Below are 26,260 nucleotides of genomic sequence, written 5' to 3' on the forward strand. Positions count from 1 at the left end.
CCCTTGACAGTCAAACGGGCCAATGATATAAACACTGATAGTGTGACGTATTACTATTGCACGCACACACGCACCTCCCCCTCTATATATTTTTTTAAATACGACAACCTCTGTGGGCGGAGCTGTCTGCCACATACACACGTGTGAACTGAACAAAGCAGTTTGCCGCTCTGTGCCTAACTGTGTGACAGATTTTCAAACAGTCATTTTACACATTACCAGTTCACAGCAGAGCAGAGTCAGCAGACGTCCATTAGATTGTTTTTCGTTAGATTGGAAGCAAGTAGATGTTCACGTCGGGTCCTCAGGATTAATCAAGGAAACCACTGCTGTCCAGTTGCTCTTGCTGTTCTCAGTTCAGGTTGTTTCTTTTATAATCACAGTGGTCACTGGCTTTGATACAGAGTGTAGTGTCACAGTGTGCATTCTTGTTGGCTGTTGTAGTCAATATGTAGGTCCTAATAATACTTATACAAGGCTGTAAAGTCAAGAATTAGAAGTATCTGTTGTGTCACGCTGGAAGGCAATGTTGCCATGTCTGGCTATTACAAGCGACTTGGGCTTGTTTTCATATAAGTAACTTGCAGGGGAGATGTGGTTGACTTGACCAATGGTTCATGTGAAGGGCCCTCAGATGAATATGTTGTTAAAAGGATTGGTGTTGTTGAAACGTTTTCATAAATATTCAAGGCAATTTCTGTGACTTGTTTTCGTGGACCTGGCCGCTTGTTTCTATAAACCTGGCAACCCCAGGTTTTGCTTTTGCTGAAACTCAATGCAGTCAGAAGGAATATTCATGTTGTAAATTGAGTTTGATCAGAGCAATAGAAGAGTGGAGAGTCTTCTGTCCAGAGCATCATGTGCATCATGTTCTTTTTTTCCCATTATTGTTTCATTCATTATTCATTCCTTCTTAAGTTCTTAGTAGAGTTCATCGGATTTCCAGTTAAATAGTTAAAAAGAGAATGCATTAGTGTATTTAAAGGGATATTTCACTTTAAAAAAAACCTTTTGGTTATTTTATCGTCTACTCAGGCTCATGTGAACACCCCAGACAGTTTTTAAGTTGCTCGATTCTGTATTTAGATATTTGATATTCATTTTAGCTGCCCTGCCCCCTTCCTATACAAACCCAATCGCCAAAATAGCATTACTGCAGGAGTTTTTCCACTAACCTTTGAAGAATCACCCGGTCTTGATTGTAACTCCATTTCACGAAAATCTGCCTTAAAATAGTGCCATCGTTAAATATTCCACCATCGCGAGCAACAACAAGGGGGAACAGCCATGGAAGCTGCCATGACACCCCATAGCCGATGCATTGTGCCTCCACTTCCCAGAAGCCCTGAGAAGTTGTTTTGGGGGGTTTTCCTCTGGTCACGTGAAGTGATCCAAACGTCTGATGTATCCGAGAGTGTCCGAGGGAAACCTTAATTATCTCTTAAAAGTTATCAAACGGCAAATAAAACAATGAAAACACAACTCGTGTAACTCGTGATTGGGAGGGAAAGAGGTCTTTATCAGTTAACTCGGGTAACTCGTGAATGGGCGTTCAAAGTGTTAACCATGATAGATTCATCAAAAACACCCGTCCTTTTTTCTGGTGACTGTCCTTCTAATATGTGAGGGGCCTTGTTTTTTCATTCACTGTTTTCATTTATTTTGAATAATTCCTTTAGATTTCTTTGCTCCTCCGGCCTCCTCCTGGAGGAGATTCTTTTTAAAAAGTATTGTTAAAAATGAATGAAAACAGTAATTGAAAAAACACAGCTCCTCACGTAATAGAAGGACAATTTCAGCCACCAGAAAAAAGGATCCATCATGGTTAAAATGGTGTTTGAAGTTACACTTGGTTTTATATAGAAAGGGGGCGGGGCAGGTAAACTGAATATCAAATATCTAAATACTGAATCAAGCAACTTAAACCCTGTCTGGGGTGTTCACATAAGCCTGAGTAGATGATATTGGAAGTTTTTTTTTGTCATATTGTTGTGCCACAAGGGGGCATTACACACTCCAGTGACAGGATTCTGTCATTCAACAAGGAAGGAAGCCAAATAACCAAAACATCCTTGTGATGCTGGACAGAAACATTGTTTGTGTTTACTGTCTTGTTGCAGGTGAGATATCATATAAAGTGGAAACTTAGACACCAGGGGGTATTTTGATAGTGGAAAAGTTGGACGTGTGTCAGTTGTGTCTCCACAATGTTTGGTATAGTAATAATGTCCTGCTTTAGCAGTTGAGCTTAATTAGCAGCTAAGCTAACATACTAGCTTTACTGTAGAGGCCCCAATCTGCTACTGTGTGGCTCTATCCTCTATGATGTGATTAATTCAATAATCTCAACCCATTGTAATAGTAATAATATGCTATTTTGGAAACTGTGATACTGTATTCTTATGTATTATTCTGTTTATATCCAGTTATTCAGTCAACAAGGAAGCCAATACAGTACTGTGAACAGTACCAGTGGGAAAAGTACTCAATTGTTTTACTTAAGTAAAAATATCAATACTGCAATGTAGAACTACTCCGTTACAAGTAAAAGTTTGGAATTCAAAATGTACTTGAGTAAAAGTAACAAAAGTATATATTGGCATCAAAATTTACTTAAAGTAGAGTCATTATGCAGAATGCCCCATTTCCCAATGCCCCAAGTTTCTTTTTTAAATGGCAGATCTACAAGATCACAATGCGACGCATTGTGAACTTGTAGATAGACTATTTTCAAATGGCCGAAATGTACAGTATAGGGCTGAAGTGGGTAATGTATGTTTTGTAATAATAATCAAAATGTGCAAAATAACTACGAGTAACTAGTTACGTTTTCAAATATGTAGTGAAGTAAAAGTACAATATTTGCCTCTGAGATGTGCAGCTAAGTAGAAGTAAAGTAAAAGTACATAAAACTGGAAATACTCCAGTAAAGTACCTCAATATTGTACTTACTACTAAGTAAATTTACTTAGTTACTTTCCACCACTAATTGTGAATGATGCGGGCTGGACAGAAACATGTCTTAACACTATATTTGCTAAGGATGTGTACAGACGTCCTTTCTAATAAAACCGCAGGATGCCTTGGACGTGTATAGGGCTTTTTTTTTTTCCTCATGCGCGCTGCCGTTCACTTCCTTGTTTGCGACCCGATTAGAATGTCTCATAGCTCTAAATCTAGGGCGCTCTCCGTGGTTTTGACCAAAAGGACAATGTTCTGTCTTCATTTCTGACTTCAGGAAGCATCTCGTTTGGAATATAAACGCTTCTAGAGAGACTTTAGCGGGACCAGCGTGAGGTACTGTAAGAACGGAAGATTATGCCTCCCGGTTTTGTGGGGGGAACGGAAGGCGTTCCCCCCACATATCTGCTGGCACTCTAGCGCCTTTATTTTGAAGAATTCCCCGGCTAAAGTAGTGTTTTAATAATACTTTATGTGCTTAACTGTCTTGTTGCAGTTCTGTGATGTCCAGTCAAATTCTAAAATCAAACCCCACTGATATGCGGACTCAGTCATTCATTGAAATGTGTAACACTGACATGCTTGATAACTTCTGCAAGTTTATCGTCCATTGCAGTCACAGAAAACCATTACTTTCCAGACATATTTTTGTTGACCATCAGGCCCACAGTGGACAGTTATCAGCCTTGTGGCCCACTGCTCTCTCTGTTTGTCACGTCTCTTCCCCCACATACTGTACACAGGCTACAAAAAAAAAGTGTGAAGTGTGATTGATTGTCGCTTGCGGGCTGCCAGACCCCCTGTGCCGGTCGTGTCTTGTTTTCTGCTCTTCAATTTGAGTTGGTTGAAGTTTTTTGTGTGCTGCACTGACAGTGCTGGTGATCACCACAAATACAAAGTGTTCCTATTGTGAAAAGTTGCCGTGCTTATTTGACCCCACGGTCGGGTTCAGTATATTTTGTCAGTATGTTGCTTTGAAAGGTTTGAAGCCATTCTGAAGTCTCAGATACCAGTTTAATTGCCATGAGCACATGGGAACATAGTCCAGGCAGACTTTAGTATCTATAATCTGCCATGCTACTAATGTCTGGATGCAGGCAATAACAATGTCCTCCTACACAATTAGCTAAAAAGTGGGCCCTAATCCAGAAAAGGTTTGGAACCGCAGGGGAGACCCCACTTGAGATACATTGCGCAAGACTCCGCACAATGTTCTGCCAGCACAATGTTTTGTCCTACTGTAGCACTGGCTGTAGCATTACTGTAGCATTGATGTTCAACCTGTGTGTCCTTGCAGGTCATCCTGATCCTGACCAAGCTTTATGACTTTCACATCGGCAGTGTGACTGAGAGTACCCTGTGGAGGTGAGTAAAAAGCACACTTGATTCTGACAGCACACATCCCAAGATCGTGTACCTAATTTGTTTGACGATTTTTTTATCCACTTAAACCCTCAGTCTAGACTTAAATGGTATATGGTAAATGTTGCATTTATATAGTAGTCCGGCAGCCAACAGGCTTTTTTTTGGTTAAAAGTGGGAAAAGCCGGTCAGCAGGTGGATTCATGAATGTGTATACAGACAATATTTTAGGCCAATAAAAAAAAAATATATACTGTATACCAAATGTCCCACTCCACGCCCCCCGCTGCTGGACTAGAGCGCTTTTATCCAAGGCACTTTTAGTGTCTCATTTATACACCGATGGCGGAGGCAACTATGCAAGGCACCACATCGGGAGCAATTAGGTGGTTCTGAGTCTTGCTCAAGGACTCTTCGACACTAACGACACTAACTTGTACAGTAAGCTAGACCTGAGTTGCCTCTGTAATTGGAATGCTTTTTTTGCTCCGTCTACACGAAATATCAAAGATAGCTGATCTACAACAGGGGCTCTCAACCTGTGGGTCGAGGGGTCGCCAAATTATTTTAGGGGGTCCCCAAATTATTTTCAAAAAAAGGATTTTAAAAAATATATATATTTTCACGATTTTTCAAAAATAGCAGACCTACAAGCTCGTAGCGCGCCACTTGGTGGCACGCTATGAGCTTGTAGATCTGCTATTTTTCAATAGCTAAATTATAACAATGCTTAAAACACCAAAAGGGGTTCCCGCCCAAAATGGTTTAAGGTTATTGTAGCAGTCAATTTATATTGGGAGGGGGCGGGGGTACCGAGACATTGCCAAAGCATTTCCGGGGGTCCCCGGCCAAAAACGTTGAGAACCCCTGATCTACAAGGTCATGTGTTGATCTGCTATTTGTGTCCCCACCAAAATATGGATGGGGTTCAAGTGGTAAAAAAAAAACAGTGACATGTTTTGCATTTGTGTGGCATATGGTCAAATCACGTTTGACTCTGCATTGTGTAGTCGTGTTCCAAGCAGCTTGTCGTGCTCAGTGGTGGGAGAAGTACTCAAGATTTCTTTAAGTAAAAGTAGCGATTATGGTACAATATAAAAATACTCGTCAGGCCTGTATTCAAAATGTTACTTGGCGAAAAGTACAAAAGTACTGGCATCAAAATATACTTAGTATCATCAAAGTATCAAAGTAAAAGTAGTCAAACTCTTAAAAATCTTCTGAAAAAAAATCTACTTTCCACCACTTGAGATCCGTGCACTCGTGATTCTGACGGCGCATTAGTCCGACCACGTGGCGTCTAGACCAACGTGGAATAATGCACCGGTCCGTCGGAGTAATGACGCTGAACCCCACACCACTTGTTGTGCTGCAGACAGTTAGTTCATGGAGGGCGTTGTCAAATAAGATTCAAGACGTGGCTGTGTGGATGGATTTACTGTATGCAGACATCTGGCCACGCTAATTTGGTTGCAGGTCTTTGAGATGTGCCCTCATGTTGCTTGTTGTGGAATGGCAGGCCATCTGTAGCTCATGCATACCATTTTACCTAAATAGTCCAGTCGATCTAAGATTTGTCCCAAAATAAAATGCAATAGCAATCGTTCAAGGTTTTTTTAGGATCCTTAGGGTCATCCAAATATAACATATTAAAAATTGATTATTATATACATTTTGGATCATGGTAAATTCAGGGGTTGAAAGTTGGGGTACCCTTGAAAAATCTATAAGTAAGGCAAACACTTAACAACACTCCTCTGAAACGGGTTGATGACTACAAGTATTTGGGTTCATATATATCTTCTTCCCAAAAGGACTTTCAAACTAGGAATGGTATGGCCTAGTCAGCCTGCAATGCATGCATACGATCTGGTCATCCCAGTTTAGTAAGATGTTAAAAGTAAAAATATTTAGGACGACCGTTGTGCCGATTCTACTCTATGGCTCCGAGACATGGACAGTTTGGACACTTTCAAAGAAACAAGAGAATCGGTTGGATGGCACTTACACCCCCCTTCTAAAGAGAGCGCAAAATCTGTCTTGGAAGAGCCACCCATCGACAAATCTAATATACGGCAACCTTCCCCGTGTTTCTTCACTGGTCCGATCCAGAAGAGCGCAGTTTGCTGGCCACTGCTACAGAGCTGAGGTTATATCTTCCCTTCTTCTCTGGAGTCCTGCCTCAGGGCGGACCAGAGGTAGAAAGCTGTCGTTCCCTGATGTCATCGCTAGGGACACATGCTTCAGTAGGCAGGAACTGGGGGTGGCAATGAAGGACCGGTGCTTCAGTAGGCAGGAACTGGGGGTGGCAATGAAGGACCGGGAAGTCTGGCGTAGCATTGTGGAATCCATGATCTCGACCGCGGTCGAAAAATGATGATGATGAAGGCAAACATTTCACATTTGAATTATGCTTTAAGTAGCATGTGACATTTCAAACTAGGGGTTATTCATGATTCTGAATCCATTCCAAGCATTAGTTTTGCACGAAAAACACTCCTTGGGCTAAAAACGGCCATAGCCACTTGTGATGACCTCATCACATTTTGTGAAGACGGCCAGGCCAAGTATTTCCAAAGAGGGCTATTTTAGATTGCTTGCTTCTTTCTTTCTTTCTTTCTTTCTTTCTTTCTTTCTTTATTTCTGTCTTTCTTTCTTTCTTTCTTTTCATTCAATCCTTTGTGTCCTTATTTAGTTACATTTTGATTTGACGTCACTTTCAGAATGCTGTGATTTGTTTATTTTTTTATTTTACAGTTAAGGGCTGCATCCCACTTTCTTCTCATTTCCGTCAAACCCTCAGCTCAAATGAGCAATGATGTTTTAAACTTCATTACAAGTCACTTTGTTTAACAGGGTAGTGGGTACTGCAACACACTGAATTGAGGCAGACCTTAGATGTTAGTCACACCACTTTCTTGCTCAAATGGACCTGTTTCTGTTTTATGAAGTGTAGAGACAGGAGGCATTCATATTACTTTGCATTATGGGGGACATTTTGATCATTTGTTGCAATGGTGCACTATAGTGAACTTGACCTGCATTTTTATTCATGGATTGGATTGATAGGCTACTTTGTGCCACGAGAAAAGCAACATCGATGGGGATTTCCCAAGGAATCAAGAGCTATAGGCCAGAGGGACGAGGGGACTGAACTTGTCTGAATGGGGTCCAGCCATTGCGTAGTTTGGATGGAAAGTGCCGCGGTACACCTCCTGTGGTCATTCATGAGATTTTAATACTACCAGCAGGGGCTGGATTTGTTGAGGGGAATAGGGGAACTGGAAATCCATGCTACTGCTTTTATATCCCCCCTTCTTCTTTTATTCATTTATTTATTTTTTATATCCCTCCCTTTATTTATTTGTTTTTGCCAGTGGAGATATGTTGTATCCCGGCTTCTGGTAAGACAGAATTAAACTAGAAATGCACTCTCTCTCTCTCTCTCTCTCTCTCGATGATGCCGCCTTGCACACAATGGCCTACTTGTGTGCAAGCAGACCGCGCCATGAAGTGCGCTCACTACTGCTGTGTACGACTGCTGCTCTGAGTCCTAAAGCTCTCCGCTGCTGTCTGGGTACGACTGCTTCTCTTGAGTCCCTATAGAGCTCTCTGTCTCGGTATGACTGCTGCTCTGAGTCCTATAGAGCTCTCTGCTGTCTGGGTATGACTGCTGCTCTGAGTCCTAGAGCTCTCTGCTATTCTAAATCCTTTAGACCCGTTATTGACCTTAAACCAACCTTGAAACGTACCTTAGTTACGTCACCAAGAATGGTGGTCCCTTATTGGCTGTTGGAGGACACCGACATACATACCCTGACATACATATACACACACACACATACATCCCCCTACTGACCTTATACCAACTTTGAAACGTACTGTAGTTACGTCATCAAGAACAGTGGTCCCTTATTGGCCGGTGGAGTACACCGACATACTGTACATACATACCAAGCCAATCGCCTCATTGGCCGGTGGAGTACACTGACATACATACATACCCAGCCGATCACAGTACTTGCACACTCTGCTTGCGCAGGTAATTAATGCATTTCCTTTTGGGAAATGTAGACTTCTTTCGATTCATGTTTCAAGTACACAAGCCTTCTTTTCCCAGTAATGTTCCCTGATAGCTAGATTGCTGCAAGATTTAAATGTGGCTAATCTTACTTTGAGATCCGATGCGGTAAAGCAAAAGGATTATGTAATGTTATTTTATTTGAGAGAGCCTAAACCACTATTTACACTCTAAACAAATTGTACCAGAATGTTGCTTAGTTGTCAGAGATGACATCTTATTAGGCTACTGTATATTTTAAACTTGGCTACCATACAACTTTGATAGCTTCAAATGATGCACATGAGCATTAGCTCATACAGCATAGCGTAGGTAGCATTATGTCCAAGATATCCTATTATTCTGCCAGTCGAGTAGTTATTAATGGCAGTAACTAGTCTTTGGTGTGTGAGAACATGGCTATCCCCAAGGTTTGAGACGAGCCTTGGCAGCGCTCCTGGCCTTGTCACTCACTGGAAAGGCAGCAGAGCAGTGAGGGGGAGCATCCGTCTGTCTTAGCTGGACGTCCCAATTAATCACTGTGACAATAGCTGCTGAGATTCGGCATTCCAACCCACATGCTGACAAAATGGGGGCAGAAATGATGATATTTGTCTTAGTTCAAATGAGAACCCGGGGGATGTAACAGACCAAAGAGCGGAAGGAGGTTGATGCAAGAGGAAGCAAATTGAACAGGGTTAAAGTGGAACGCTGTTTTATAAATCAACAGATTTCTCGGTTCAGCCAAACTGGCGGTTCTGAGAAAGTGGCTACCTCATGTCAGCTTTGGTGCAGGCCTTGTCTGTCTGGGGCTTGCTAATTGAGATCACAGCTGTGACGGGATTTGGACAGATGAGGACTCGCAGAGAATGTTTATTGCTGCCTCGGAATACGCCCTAAATGGCAAGTCAGATGCTGACTTTTCACAAAGGTCAAGACAATGGCAACACCTCAAAGTATTGCCCAGTCAGCCTGTCGATTTTAATGAACACCCTGACCTTAAACAATGGACAAAGATTAGTCACTTGCTGTGCATATTATATTCAAAGACCCTTCATATCTCAATAGTAGTAAGAGAAGGAAAATGAAGGCTGCATGCATGCTTATTTGCTGCTGATGATAAATCAACTCTGCAAAACAATACCGCCTCTCTCGGCTGGCCTCCTGAGAATTGTCCCTTGGTGGATGAGCATTTATCAAAAAGAAAAAAGGATTCATTGTTGACAAGCATGTACTATATAAGGTCTAGATGAAAAGACATGGGTAAATTAATGCTAACAACAACAACATTGTATTCCCATGCAATCGTTGTAGGGAGTCTGGCATGTATAGGCCTACATACATTAGCCACTAATTCACAATGGAAGCTCGAGGGAATGTAGATGGCAACGTATTTATTTTCATTTTTACAACATACACAGTAGTGTTTGTAACCCTGAGAGTGTACAAATAACCAATCCATGAACCGATCAAAATAGTACTGAGTAAAATAGTAATCAGAGTTTAAATAGTACCGATTTCACTTTACTTCATTAGAAAATTGAGCAAGCTGACTGTAGTGACATAATGTATGCAGCAGTTGACAGGACAATGCTGGCAAGTCATTTATTGTTCACTGGCAAGTGGCAAAAAGCTAATAAGCCTCTCATTTGTCTGTTGTCAAAAAATATAATAAAACAATAAACAATGTCTAATATTTGGTGACATTAAAAATTGATGGATTAATCGGTCGTTTTGGTCTTTGTTATTACTTAGTCATTTTTTAATGCTATGTTTCAATGCTGAATAAATTATTTCTTGAAAGTTGACTCTAGATCTAGATATGTAACCCTTTAATTCAACCAGTCTATAGGTCAATAGTCCGTAGTCAACATTCTAATGTTCAGTTTTCAACCTCACCAGCCAGAAAAGGCCAGTCTCTTCATGGTTGTACTGTATGTGGAAAACACAATTTTACAGATCGATTAAACAAATTAGCCCATTCGTTTACAGATTCCTATATTAGTCGACTAAGAATTTCCCTTGTCGAGTCGATCAAAATAAACTATGACTCCTAGTGCATGATCAAAGTGATCGATCACTGTGCAACCTATTCTGTGAACATTCAGTTTCCAAATACAATCCTTACAGATTATTATCCACATGCTTATAGTTGTTTTAATTTCAACATTCAACATTCAATTTAAATGTTACAATCTCAGTTATACATTTGTGTATTGTCAATGAACCCGAACTGAGGGAGGGTGCACAGTGCACACCCTGTACCTATAGTGTGACTGATGGCAGTCATTTTGACAGCATTTTGACTGTTAAAAGAAAGGTGAGCACTGCACACTCTTGAATTCTTATTTTTTTTAAACAAACTAACTGTATATAAAGTCCCTATTTATGGAAGTTTTTGTTTCCATAAAACTTAAGATGCAACATTCTTGAAAGTCTTGGATGCTCGTAAACATAATTAACCCCTCTTTATAATCCCAATATACTGTATAACGTTAAGTTACCATATATCACTACTTTGTTCGTACTAATTTCCCAATAGAGGCATATTGTATTATTGCATTTTCTATACCCTAAACAAACAATTTCAACCAAAACGGGGGTCTGTTCTGGTTATTATATGCTTTTTAGCTCACATATTGTAGTCAGTGTAGCTCACGGCAGGCCGGGAATTTGACGCAAACTTGTGAGCTTTTAGATTGGCTGTTTATGCTATGAATCTAGGTGTGCCTTGAGATTTGGACTTGCCCTGTGGAGTGCCTTGGGCACATGCAGTACAGTACAGAAAACCACTGCTGTACATTTACCAGCAGCTCCGAGCCAGCAAACTTGAGCTATAAGCCAATACACAGACATTGATAACAAGGACATTCCACTCCTACGTTGTGGGAATATTAAAGAACGATGCATTGGTGGAATGTATTGGCGCGCTAGTCAGATATAAGGAGGATGAGGTTGACTGGAAATGCAGCGGGGGGGGCTCGTCCAAATTACAACCTAGTACACACCTTGTTTAGACATTTTCTATACCCTAAAGAATGTATCCACTTTCAACCTGACATTCCTATTTTGGTTATTTTATTGTAATGCTGGTGCTACAGTATGTTGTTCCTATGCCTCATATGGTTTCATTATTTAGCTGTCAGTCATGCTGATATAGTTTCGGCATAAGTGTTTCTCTCTTGTATTCATGTCATAATATCACCTTGCTACGTAATTACATGCATGTGTGGGGGCCTGGCGGGTGCAATACTTGTGTCTGGCGGGAGATTTCGTTTTCCGATTCCGTATTATTCAATATTCATTCATTGTATTGTGACCCTCGCTGACATTGGTGTGTACTTTACTACTTGCCATTCTGACAAGTAGTAAAGAAAGATATATGTGATATTCCTCGTACCGAGTATACCTAACGACTAACCACCTGCACGTAGACACTAAAAGTAAGCTTTTGTTGACATCCACATATATCACATTTTAGCTCACATAATTATTACAGTCAGTATAACTCGGCGTCAGTCGCAACTAGCGATGCAAGCTTGTGAATTTGTAGATTGGCTGTTTATGCCATTATGAAAGTGTGCCTTGAGATTTGGACTTGCCCTTTGTGCCCTGGGCACATAGAGTTTGAAAATCACTGCTGCCAGGAGCCAGCAAACTTGGAGCCAATACACAGGTTTTGATCACAAGGGCATTCCACTCCTACCTATGTGGGCGTGCTGAAGAACGATGCATAATGTACAGTATGGAGGATGAAGTTGCAACTGGAGGGCTCATCCAAAGGCAACCTACACACAATGTATAGTAAGGATTCATTGACCTCTTTATGTATGTCATTCCTACTGTCCAAGCATGAGGTCAAATGTAGAGTTGCTGGCTGGCTCCTGATGATCCAGTCGTCTCCATGACGCACCATATATCAAATCAAATTTGATTTGATTTGATTTGATATATGGAGTGTGTCTGGAGGGGTTTGATGAGGTCAGATCAACATATGGAATGTCAGAACAGGTCAGCTCCATATATGGAGACCTAAGGGTTTGATGAGGTCGGATCAACATATGGAATTAATTCTGTACTGGCCATATATGGAGTGTGTCTTCAGTGTACAGGGTTTGATGAGGTCAGATCAACATATGGAATGAATTCTGTATTGGCCATATATGGAGTGTGTCACGAGGCGTGCCGGACACGAGATGCAGGCTTTCATAGTAAACTGGAAACATTGGTCTTTGACAGTTTGTGGCAATTAATTCACTTGTGTTGTTCACACTAAATGATCAGACATTTGGGTCTAATTATGTTCATCTAATTGCCCATTTTGTTCCCTTGAGTGCTTCAGACAGGGCTGTCTGATGACAACAGCATTGTCATTGGTCCTCTTCATTAAAAACAAACCTCTAGCCTAACGCAAACGGACTGAGATGAAACTGTACTTGGTCCCCTCTTGTTGTGCTGTGAGCTTGTAGATCTGATATTTCTGGTAAATGTTCTGACCCCAGAAGAGTTGGGGTTCAAGTGGTTTGCCTGCAGTCGTAATGCACATAATTTACATTGGAATCGCTAAATACTAAATAGCTGTGTTTATTTGGGTGGTTCAAGAAAAGTGTGGTATTTTCCAGTGGTGGAAGAAGTACTGACATTTTTTACTTGAGTAAAAATATCAATAGTAGAAATACTCTGCTACAAGTAAAAGTCTGGTGTTCAAAATGTACAACACTATTGGCATAGCAATTTACTTACTCATACTACTCATTATCCAATTAGCCAGAGTTTGGAAGCACTCGCTTTCACAACGTCCTGCTCCCTCCTGCATTATGTGCAATTTCAAAACATGTTTGATTGATTGATTGAAGTATTTATTAAATTATGTGGTACGCAGGGCCGTTGAGTGATTACCAACGAGCGCTTCCAAACTGTACCACTTAACACTTTCCCTCCCATTCACGAGATACACAAGGTAATTGATTGTAGAACAGCTTCCCTCCCAATAACGAGTTACACGAGTTACGTTTTCATTGTTTAATTCGCGTTTTTAATACGTTTTAAGACTTACAGGGTTTCCATCGGACAGAGTGGGATAGGTGACGTGTTCGGATGACGCCGCCGCAAGACTTTTAGTCGCACTGGCATGCAAAGGGTTCTGGGAAATTGAGGCCCAACGCATTACAATGGCGGCGGTGGCGCGCCACTTTGGATTATTTTTCAACACTACGACAAAGGATCACACCATTTTAAAGCAGATTTTCATGAAAAGGAACGATGATATAGGTGCGATGGTTCTTCAAAGGTTAGTGAAATCGAGGCAGTCAAAGTGGCATTGCGATTAAATAATTCCGCAGTCAAACTGTTATTTCTTGACAGAATAGAAAGAGGATAATTTTGTAGCCTAGCTGCAATGTTGGTGAGTTTGATTTAATTTAATACAATCAGATAGGAGTTTTCTGTTTGTATGTATGGGCTGTCAATTGCAAATTGCGGCTAGTTGCCACCCTGCCATTATGGCAAGATGGCCGCCGTTTGGTCTATCACATATCCTCCATGGCAAGCACTGTGTGTGTGTGTGTGTGTGTGTGTGTGTGTGTGTGTGTGTGTGTGTGTGTGTGTGTGTGTGTGTGTGTGTGTGTGTGTGTGTGTGTGTGTGTGTGTGTGTGTGTGTGTGTGTGTGTGTGTGTGTGTGTGTGTGTGTGTGTGTGTGTGTGTGTGTGTTCGAGCAGGTCAAGCACAGCATCCATGCCCGGGGAAAGCGCCCACAGCACGGCAGGAAGCTAATTAGACACTGGATGCTAATACCTGACGGCTTGTTTGTAAAGTCTTGTACAGTTTTTTTTTTACACGTGCAACAGCTAGTTTTAATTTTTGTTTTCAGAATTCGCATTTTACCCGAGGACATTAGACTGACAGGAAATGGGGAGAGAGATGGGGAGTGGGATTTGAAATAAATAACAGTAGTGGGTCGCACACACCAAGACTTCAGTTCAAAATATGTATTTCATTTTTGAACAGGGACAAACGTTTCGGCTATCCAGCCTTCATCAGTGTGGGAATAAGGCTGGATAGCCGAAACGTTTGTCCCTGTTCAAAAATGAAATAAATAGTTTGAACTGAAGTCTTGGTGTGTGCGACCCACTACTGTTATTTATTTGATATGTTTTGAACGGGTAACGCACCTAAAGTCAGAGCGCGGTGGTCACATGAAGAGTGGGATTTGAACCCACAACACGCTGTCAGGCTGCCATTCCAGCCTAGGGTGCCCGGACCACCGGTGGCCCGGGGCCATACATAATCATTTTCAAACTATAGACACAAAGCATCACACCAAATACTGTATGGAGATACAAGGCTTTTGCATACAGAATGTATGCACGTAAAGGCTTTTTAATTGATCTACTTTATTTAGATTAAAAAAAGAAGAAAAAAAGATCCTATGTAATATCTCACTTTCCCGAGGTGTCAGAAAAATAGCGCAACATAATCTCCTATTCCTATATTCCCTAAAACCGCTGGAGGGGATTTCCCCTCCTTTAAGCAGGGAGATGTGTGCTGTGTGCGCCATGCCTCCCTCCCAGCTGCAGGCAGACCGCTCCTCTCTCCTCCGTGCCATCACGGGGGTCACCTGGGGGTGAAAAGTGACATCCGCTCAAATTGCATCATTTTGCTGAGCATGCTCATAGGCTGCGTGGTATTTCACAGGTCAGTGCCTATAATAAGAACCCACCTGATGTCCCTGACATTTAACAATTGGACTTGGAATTTACCTCAAAGCCTGTGGAAAGCATGCTAAATCTCATGAGAAGGATCTAGGTTGAGCCTGCCTACACGGGAGACAGGCGGCGTAATGCAACATATATGACTAAATATGCTGATGGTACACATATATCCTCATGTTAGGCATATAATGAATTGGGCAATATAATGAACTGAAGAACACTTTGCTACAGTATATCTATCTATCTATCTATCTATCTATCTATCTATCTATCTATCTATCTATCTATCTATCTATCTATCTATCTATCTATCTATCTATCTATCTATCTATCTATCTATCTATCTATCTATCTATCTATCTATCTATCTATCTATCTATCTCTGTGCGTGGAGCCGTGGACCACATTTATTGAACTACAGCCCTAGAAAACTTGCACAGAATAATTTCAAATAGCCTAATGTATTTCTTTATTTATACTTGGTGTAAACACGTTGATCATGCCACAAAGAAATCAAGTTTGTTTTTGAGATGCGCAATGAAAATGGAAACACACAGTTTCTGTGTAATATTTGTGTGATATTTTTGTTCTTGCACCCTGCTCTGTTGATCTTTCCTCCCGTCTTTTCATGTCAACATTTGTTGGAAAGATGATCGTCTGTCAAAGCTGGTCACACAGTATGTATCAGACTGCTGGATTATTCATAAGCAGCTGTCAGTATGGACTCAAGTCAAAGGCAGCAGGCATGCAGCAATGGATGTGCACAGGCTACAGTTTGTGTCATACTAAAAAGACAAACAATTAGCCAAGAAGTTAGTAGCACAGAACTACAGAATTAATATATCCTGTGGATGCTGCTCAGAGACAAATTTATGGTAACATTCCAAAGGTCTCCCCTTTTTCTCCACTCTTGCGTTGCCTGGGGGCTGCTAGATAAATCACCCCTGCTCTTATTGAAGAGGTCATTTATTCTTCTTCTCTCCCCTCACGCAATATTTAAATTCTTACCTTTTTTTAATTACACACTCTTGGGCTTTTCCTCATATCCCAAAGCACTCTCTCATTTACTTTCTGTCATAATAGCAAATGGCGGATTTCATCAGGAGGTCTTACCCTGGAGGCAATATGGAGTTTCACACTATTGCAATTCAAGGGCAGTTCTCTGCTGCTGCTACTGGGGTTTTTTTCTTTTGGTTTGCCGTAATCAAGTTAAAATCTCATCAAACCACCAGATGTCGAAATTATATACGCAAAACAATCTTCCTCTAGTGTATGCATTTTTAATTGATTGTTCCAGTGTGTAGCCGTCATTACATCTGTATAGGTTTGACCTCAATGACATTGAAATTTGTTATATTCCTTGGGGTGCGGGGATTTCTTTCTTTATTTAATTTTTCCATCTTCTTATAAAGGTTGTCAGTCTGTGACTTACTATACATGTCTCATGGCTTGTGGTGAAATAGACTTTGTCGATGGCCTAATGAAATGGGTCGCCTGGAAGCTTTGACTACACGAGAGCTTATCCAAAAATGTAGTGTGTATTCCATGGAGGTCACAATAATGACATCGCTCGCCTGTAGGTCCTTGCTGGACGGCAGCCCGTGGTGGCTGGTGATGTTTTATGTTCCACACACACAGATAAAGTGCCCCCTGCTTGCATAAGGGCCTTGGCCACAGAGGCTGGCCAATGGCTCACATCTATTCTGATTATACATGGGCAGTTGTCAAGCCTCTGACAGGCTGACAGGCTACTATTTGAGAGGATGATGAGGGGGAAGTCACATTTAGGAAATACAAAACAATGTCATCCATGTTGGCATGCAAAAAAGAAAAATGAAAATGCTAATCATCATGCAGCCACCCCCATTTTCCGTTCTAGCATGGGCAAACTTTTCCCCTATTATATGTTTTCTTTTCCTTCCTGTCTTCAATAAGACTCGGTTCATCTCCACTTGTCTGAGTTAGAAGTTCCACATGAGTGGCTGTGAAACTGCTCATGAAAAAAAACAAGGCAGCAGCAGATGAAAGGGATTGCACAGTGGTGGCAGGTATCTCCCACTCCCTTCCAGGAATGCACTCTTATTTTTCACCCCCCTCGGAAATTGCAACAAAACGTGAATTCCTTTCTGTGGTGCCTCAACAGGACGTGTGCAGGCAAATGAGTGGCGCTATCAAAAGAGAACCTTTATGGAGGCATATCTAGTTACTTCCGCCTGCCTTTCATCGTTACTCTTTTACCCTGCTGGATCCCAGGCAGAGACACAGCCAGCTGCTCAATTGCTTTTTGCATGTCATTCAGCCCAAGTGAATGATTTGTACACTGACAGTGATGGAGGAAATGATTTAATATTGGATTCCTCACACCGTGCGTGATGAGCATCAATCAAGCAGAGTTATGGCAAGATACAAATCAAAACGTTGTTTACCATCCTCATTCATTATGACAAGGTTGGAGAAGCAGGCGAGACTCTGAATGTTTCTTGACGACAGCGAGACGCAGACTAAAATTGGAAATTGTGTTGTTTTCCTGTGCATGCTCAGTCTCACACAGCTTTATATAAGAAATGCTCATACTGTGCCTTTTGTTGTTGTTTGTTAAGTGCACAAGATTTTACAGGTGCATTGTTAGACTGATCATTATACATACATACGGTACATACGGTACATACTGTACATACGCACGCACGCACGCACGCACGCACGCACGCACGCACATACATACATACATACATACATACATACACTGTATCATACTGTATGTTCATACTGTACATCCATACCGTATCTACATAATGTACACAAGCATACATACAGGGAATGTTCAATTCTAAATTGCATGTATTATACCATTCAGGTCATTTGTGACACCAATGATTGTGTATATTGATGCATATACTGTATTTCTTATTAATGATATGCTATATTTTAGTTTCCTTACATGTATGATATATTTTTCATTACCTTACTTGCGCTATACCTTGTATTATGTTGGACCCTAGTTGTAGTACAGTCCGGCGGAGTGTGCCGCAACAACATTTCACTGACTGCACACAAACACACGTACTGTATATGCGCTTGTGACAAATAAACATTTTTAATCTGGAAACATGCCGTGGGGGGAATAGTTTGAGGAAGTGATGCGTGAAAGCATGGCTGACCCTCAGGTCTGTGCCATAGCTGGAGATGACCTACCTCGCCAGCAATGGACCACACTAAACCGCTTAAGAACTGGGGTTGGGCGCTTCAATGCACCAATGCAGAAGTGGGGATTGGCGGACAGTGCGGCATGCGGTGACCCTGAGCAGACCGCCGACCACATCATATACACCTGCCCCTTGTACAGACCACCCTCGGAAGCCAGCCTCTTTGACCTGGGACCAGAGATGCGGGCGTGGCTCCACGACACAGAGTTGGACCTCTGACGTTACACGAAAGAAGAAGGTCTGTGCCCTGCACCTTTTTAGCAATCTCCCCATAGATATACAGTGCTGCAGAGACATGTGACTGGGAACTGGCTTTGACCCATGAAAGAAAATAAATCACCTTCGGATTTGGATGGCGTTTTCGCCAGTGGTGGGCTGTGGATTTTTGAACCAGTAGGGCTGTGACGTTGCACGTGTGCATAAAGCTCATTTGTTTTCGCCATCCAAGTTCAGAAAGTTTAACGTAACCCCCAAATTTGGGTTTTTTGTGAAAGCGCAGTAGTGACCACTCGTCCAATTTGGCTGGGATTGTCCAGATTTGTGTCGCCTGAAATATCTCTTAAGACACAGTACCAATGTCCACGTTTTCAACATTCACTACCAAATTGTCCCGGTTTTCACCACGTTTAAAATAATGACACTTGTTTTTAGTTCATCGTGTTCTGTTGAAAAGTGCAGGTGTGCTAAGTGCTAAAATAATTGTCCCCCATCCCGATGAAAACACCAGGTGGAAAAAAAAGCTAAATAAATATATAAAAGCTCATAACACGTCGCAACACATTTTTTAATGATCTGATATAATAGATAATCATATCAAATAACTTTCTTGTGAGCATAACCTTAAGTTAAGCATTTACCACCAACTAAAAGTATTGAGTAGTAGTAGCCTACAGGCTACAGTATAAGCACTGTAAATGGATCGACGATTCCAATTCCACCGGATTCACTCGGTGGTCACAAGCCTCACCACTGGAGACCTCACCTACTTCTTTAGCACATGCATTCCTACTTTACCCAACATGTCAGTTATCATCACTAACAACACTCTGGAGGGCTTGTTTCTGTACCAAATCAAACCGACCACTACGCCCCACTGCAGTATATGACATGAATGTCTCGTTTCGACCGCTGTTCCACTGCAGCTGCCGAGGCCTTATGCCGGGGCTTTGAATAATGAATGGAAGTCATTCAGGATTCTCCTTCACCTGTCAGGGTTAAAAGTAAAAGATCCAACACAGAGGCTTTTGCGCCGGAGCCGACGCTCTGATCTGGAAAATGGGGCTCCATCAACAATTCAAGCGGAAAGCCACGGATCTGTGGGAGGGAAGTTGTTTGTTGCGACTGCCTCTGTGATGACACGCAAAACACGCAAAACCAAGCCCTGAGTCACTATCACATGTTACAGGTCAGCACCGTGGCCAAGCATGCCGTGCCAACATGGAACGTGTCACCAGTGGATGAGTCTCGGGTGACCTAAAAAACTGCTAGACGCCATGCAAAAATAATGGATGCCTTGGGGGGGAAACTCTCAAAGTTTCCTACTTTCATTTAAAGATTCATTCTGGAAAAAAGCTTTTGGAGTGTGTGGAGTGCAGAGATATGAGGTCAAGTTAAGACACTTGGCTATACACGCTGTCGAGGCTGAATGGAGAATGCCAGCTTCGAGCTGGAAACCACAACATATGTTAGTCACTTAAAGGGATCCTTGAACGTCAGCGTTCTTTCTACTCCGCTTGCTTTGGGCTGTTTTGTCAACAGCACATTTGTGAAGCGTGGTGCAATGATGCGATGAGGGCTGTGCTATTAGACAAGGCTCAACGGCAGGCCTATAGGAGGGCTGTGCTATTAGACAAGGCTCAACGGCACTTCACAAGCCTATAGGACCACAACTTGACTGATTTTATCCAGGTAGCACAGCATAGGTTCAGGACAACTGGTCAATATGTTCTATATCGTCTCATACCTTTCTGAGTTCTTGACCACTAGCATATTTCAAACAATCCTCAAGGATACAAATATATATATATATATACACACACACAATATTTAAACATTTATGTTTTTTTTATATTTTAAAACATTTCCCCAAACAGAAAGAGATGAGGATTTGAGGTTAGCTAGCTGGCTGGTTGGATTTAAGTGCTTGACAGTGTTATATGATGTCACACTCATTTTGTAGTGTGAAACAGGTAAATCATGCCTCTACAGACTGCAAGTTAAACAAATCACCTACTGTACATATGCCGGGGAAATGTTTTGCCTCGAGAGAAGTCTGCCATGACAAATATGGCTGATATGGTACAGTACACATGTGGTCACCTTCAGTTGGAATGAGAAGGGGGTGGACGAGAGAGAGAGAGAGAGATCAAGTATGATCCTCCTGTACCAAGGTTATTTTCATAACTTGTGATGTGGTATATGCGAATATATGCTGTGTGATGTTTTAATGTTATGCTCCGTGTGAAGAACAGGTCAGGCAGGCAGTATCTCAAACTGCTGCTTGCTTGATATCTGCAATCTTTATTTTGCTCTTGCCTGATACGCCACCTTTTCTCAGCACTTTGAGTTACCGCTGCCAAGGACAGGAGGCCTGGCGTTCTTTGAGTAACAGCCACATTTTGCTGTTGGCTTTTTCGCATCATGCATGGATTCTTTTAAATTTCCCTCTATTCTATCTCTCTTTTACACTTGTTATTTCGGATGCATTGAGATAAATGGAAAAAAAGGCGTCTTGTCTAACTGAATACGGGGGCGGCGGTGGCTCAGGGGTAGAGTGCCTGGATGGTAACCGTAAGGTTGCCAGTTCGAACCCGGGCTCCCGCAGAGTTACTGTCGAAGTGTCCTTGAGCAAGACACTGAACCCCTAATTGCTCCCGATGTGCTAGTTGGTGCCTTGCATGGTTTCCGCTGCCATCGGTGTATGTATGTGTGTGTGAATGGGTGAATGTAATGCACAATCTCTGTAAAGTGCCTTGGATAAAGGCGCTATATAAATGCACCATTTACCATTTACCAATACCTGCAAAAGGCCATGCCACATGCTTTTCACCACAAGGTTACTACACTGCGACAACTCGCCCACAGTACACTTGCAAGCAAGTATCGCTCGATCTCAATGTACTGCAGGAATACAGCAAGGTAATTTTCAAAAATGCTTCAGGGAGTTCTGAGCGTATTAAAGGAGATTCCGCAGCAGATACTACTGTAGGCCTTCTGGTGCGAACATGTGTGTCTTCCTCTCTGGCCCCTTTTCCACCGGTTGGTTCCCAATGGGAACCGGTTCAGTTCTTTTTGGTTCTTAGTCCATGAGCCAGAGCTCCAAAATTGTAACGTTAATTATGAATTGAGTGGGCAAAACCATACCTATATTAAATTGTTATCACCATGAAACGTCCCCAATTGAGTACTTACACAAAGACAATGATTTATTCTATTACAAATGTTATATTTTTAAATATGCAAATGAGGCATTATGTAGGAAAATATGCAAAATAATCGAAAATATGAAAAAGCTACTACTGTGGAAGGGTTATCATGTATTAATTTACTTGTATTGATCATATAAACATTTTAACATATTTAATATAGGTCTAGTTTTCCCATTGGGAACCAACCGGTGGAAAGGGGGTCTCAGTGTGTGTCTGTGGCCTACTGTATGTATGTGTGCAGTGTACGTGTGTGTTTACACATTTGTGCGCGCATGAGCATCCTGCGTGTGCACGCTTGGATAGGCACTCTGCAGGCGTAAGTGTGCATCAGAGACCAACTGGGTGTGAGTGTATCTACCACAGATAAACACCCTGACAGCTGGTACAGTGTGACTCTCCTTGCCGAGATATAAGGCTTGCTGATGGAAGCAAAGATTACTAAACCCTACTCTTGTTTGCTGCCTTTGCTGTAGACATTCCATGACATGTTCTTTATGTTTTTGTTCTCTCCCCTCCGCTCCTCTTCTTCCTATATTATACCCCCGCACACTTGTTTTCCTTTGGTGGAAATGCAGGGAACAGCAGAGTGGATTTTTAACATCATCATAAAAGTTTGGGCTGTAAGACCTGCATCTTGTCTCCATTGTGCTGATATAATGATTATGAGTGGTTTATGTTATGCGCCGAGCTGAGTCATAGATGAAGAGCAATAGTAGGCTAGTTCTTTCGATAACTGCTGTCTTATTATCTTGTTTTCTTCCTTTTGTAGTGTTAATATTGCATTATGAAGAATTATGCTAGAAATGTTTGTTTACTGATTGATTTCTTGCTCTTAACACCCCGAATGCGAGAACCGGTTTTCTACATTGTAACTGAGAATGCCTATATGCTTGTAGGGGTTGTCAGTAGGATGTGTTGGGAAGGCCTTGTGGCCTTATGATTTAGGGGACTTGTATCTTGCCTTAGGCGTTGGGGGAGGGAGCTGGTGAACTAGTCAATAGTAGTCAGCTTGAACCCAATGATTTAGGTACCTCCTTGATATATGATTCTGAATACTTACTTACAATATGAGATACTTAATAGTATAAGATATTTACCTGTGTTATATTGTTCAATGCTTCTGAGCGCCACACTTTATAGGGAGACATGACGTCGTGGCCTGACGTCATGCCATCCACCGTTTCCGTGACAACATACATGGTTCCAATCCCAACGGTCCGATGCGGGACACGTAGATCTGTTTTTATTGATTACTTTCAATCACCTTTCTACACATAGATCAAGCAGCCCCGATTCATCCCACAACACTCCGGTCACTTGATAAAGTGACCTTCCTGAAAACAGGACGGGAGGGGCGCATTGTGTAGAATAGTCTCTGTAAACGTAATGGCGGCGCCCATGCGAGCGTACATACAACTCCAGTCAACAGAATCACACTGCATAACATCAGATCCAGGGGGCGTTACTAGCGCGACGCAGACAACGCGACTGCGTGCCGTGGGGGCCCAGAGGCAAGGGGGGCACACGGCCGCCCACCCGTGCCGTCTGTAAAATAAAATTATAAACACATACAGAGATGCAATGACAGTTGAGTTGAACAAAGTTTGGCGGGGCCTGGTGGTGGCTGCTGCACACACAGCCACACACCAGTCCATACCATATGCATAGCACACATGTGCCCCGCCTCCCTCCCAACAGCTCTCCTTTAGTAGAGTGTAGCCGCGGTCCCATGCTGTAGGCTAATAACGTGAAGGAAGTCAGAGATTGTGCAGTGGGCTTTCCCATTTTCGAGTCTTGACAGCCAGGTACGTGCACAAATCACAACTACAACTGTACAGTGTCAGTGCCCCGCTGTTTATAAACCAACGCAGTTTGGGCTTGTTTTTACAGGCTGCAGCTGTTGCTCTGATTACAATCGCGATAGGTACCGTCAGAACTACTGTACAGTGCCCCGCTGCGCTGTTTATAAGCCAAAAACTGTCCGTTTGGGCTACGTTCACCGGCGATTGCGCGTGCAGGGGGGATGGTGCTGTCAGGGGCACTCGCTGATCAGCCTGCGTCGGGGCCCACTGACATCTAGTTACGCGTCTGATCCGATCGGCTCGCCTCCACCTCTCCTCCTGTTTCTCCCTCCCCTCCCCTCCTGTTTTCAACTCAAGTTTTGATAGCTTTGCAACTCACCTCACCTCATTGTTTATTTTTAGGTGTATTTAAAAAATCAAGTACCATTAACTATTCTGGGGCAAACGTCACATTGCGACTATTTAGTGAAGAGCAAAAACGGGACAGAGCCGAGTATAGAGCCCTGGGGGACTTTGGTCAACTATAGGCTATATTGTCTATTTCTTTACATTTTTATTCCATGATTTTTGTAACCCATTTGTTTCACTCAGTGTAAATTGTCTAATGTAATCCTGAGGGCTACACTCCCTCTGCCAACCTGGGGAGAGCAACGGACTGACCTCATGTTTCCTTCAATGCATATGAGGAGTCCAAGCCACTTCTTTTCACCTGACAGGGGGAAGTTTCCCTGGTTGGACGTAGCGTGTGGAAGGACCACGAAATTCCAACCAGTTCCTTTCCCCTCCATCAGGCGCCCCCGGCTGGCCAGGGGGAGGTAGTTTAGAGACCAGGATTACTGCATGTTTTTTGTGAGGGTACCTACCTACAGTACACGGGGAGAACATGCAAACTCCACACGGAAAGGCCGTTTTGCTTTAGTTGAAAAGATATAAACTACCTGATGGCAGATCCAGTAGAGAACACGCCCCCAGCGCCCCCAGCTGGAATCGAGCCCAGCTGTGAGGCGACAGCGCTACCGACTGTGAACCACCGCAGCCCTACTATAGGGTTTTTAAACAAGGTTGTTACCCCTCCATACAGTACATTATTTCCACAGGAGATGATTCTAAGCTTCAAAATATGACTGTGAAACAGGTTTGTGCTAAAAAGAGTACTATAGTATGTGGTCAGCAAAACCGTTTTCCAAATCCTGTCTGTTTTGTCTGTGCCGTCCAAATCTCAGGCACTGTATTCCAAACTATTTTCTTTTCACCTGCTGCAGTCATCCAAGGTTCCCACGGCTCCATTCAGAGACACTGGAGTTGTGTAGCAACTTCATTTCAAAGCTGAATTGGCATTGTCATTTCTATACGGTCTGTACCTGGAACAAAAAGTCATATTAAAGGTATATTCAGTGATTTTACTTAATTCAAATATCACTTATTTTTTCTTTTTTTCTGGATAATCCTCCCTACTATAGAGTGTGCTGACCATATAAGGAGTTCCTCCCTGTCCCCAGTGAGCCCCTGGGGTCAAAAAACCCTAGTTTCAGTTTTGGTGGCGGGTGGCAAAGCCTTCATCCAATCAGGATGAGAGGGGCCTTCCTCCAATCATGATCGACTGGGGGCGGGCCTTGGTGCACATGCTGTTGGCCTGTTGCACTTCCCCCCACTGTAGAGCGTGCATGTGCACATTTTGTTACCGGGGCGGACTGGGTGGTTTTCCAAATCACCCAAATCACTGAATGCTCCTTTAAACAGACAGGCACTAGCTGTGTGTACAGTATGTCTCTGACATGTCTCAGCCATTGACCCTCAACGCGGCCCAGACTCCCTCGGATCAGAATTTTTCAAAAGCACATCAGTCAGTGAATATTATAACATGGTAAGGTTGAACTTGCTGCAGGGTCATTCTCTTAGTGTTTTTCTCATCCTCCTCCCAGTTGATCTCTCACGTACACACACTCTGTGTCTCCGTCAGATTGGGGACAGACACGTACACACACTCTGTGTCTCCGTCAGATTGGGGACAGACAAGTGAATTGTTCAGCCTCGACAAACACCTGACGAAGCCTCGGTCTCTCCACACCAGATGAATTTTGATTTGTTATTCTGCGCTCTTGTCCTCTTTGTTTGCTGTCTCTGTTATCTGAGCTGGGATATGGCCACTATCTCATTTTCTCTTTAATGTCCAGCCAGCGTCAGCAACACAGTCTGCAGTCTTTGCACGGCTCCACATTGATCAGTATTCAGTAATGTTTTGTTTCGCCTGGAACTGGAACTGGAGAGAAACTTAAGTATTGTCAACAAAACTTCAATCTCTTTCAACACAACTTCAATCTCTTTCAACAAAACTTCAATCTTTTCAACAAAACTTCAATCTTTTCAAATAGAACAGACAGACAGACAGACAGACAGACAATGTAGGTCCTGCCTTAATCAATGTGCATGCTATTTGTGTGCGTGTGTCCGTGCGTGTGTGCCAGTCAAACGGGCAGTGTCCACTGCTAATTTGCTCATAAGCCCTGGTTGTTCGTTTGGGCCATGGTGCTGCAGTGCCACATGCCAGATGGTAGCTGTGATGCATGCGGTCAGGCAGGATATGCTCTGGGTTGTGCCTCTGTAGAAGGTTTGTAAGATCAATTGGACCCCCCATGTTGCACTTCTTCAGCCGCCTGATGTGAAGGAGGCATTGCTGTACCATGTTCACCACATGGCTGGTGGTGTATGTGCTCCTATACTAGCTCTTTGGTGA

At 42.5% G+C, this 26,260-nt stretch overlaps 1 protein-coding gene across 2 annotated transcripts in view; it reads left to right on the forward strand.

Annotated features, from left to right (window-relative positions):
* Window positions 1–313: 313 nt before the first annotated feature.
* The window catches only part of sorcs3a (sortilin related VPS10 domain containing receptor 3a), a 176,463-nt gene continuing 150,516 nt past the window's right edge, over window positions 314–26,260 (forward strand). Inside the window, exons 1-3 of one of the 2 annotated variants that reach the window (XM_079499904.1) lie at window positions 345–361; window positions 2,002–2,120; window positions 4,259–4,326. The gene's annotated coding sequence lies outside the window, so the exon portion shown is untranslated. Of the gene's footprint in view, window positions 362–2,001; window positions 2,121–4,258; window positions 4,327–26,260 lie in introns of both variants that reach the window. The other variant, XM_079499905.1, reaches the window with a different exon arrangement.

Source organism: Electrona antarctica (assembly GCF_951216825.1).
Source record: "Electrona antarctica genome assembly, chromosome: 4".
Taxonomy (NCBI): Eukaryota; Metazoa; Chordata; class Actinopteri; order Myctophiformes; family Myctophidae; genus Electrona; species Electrona antarctica.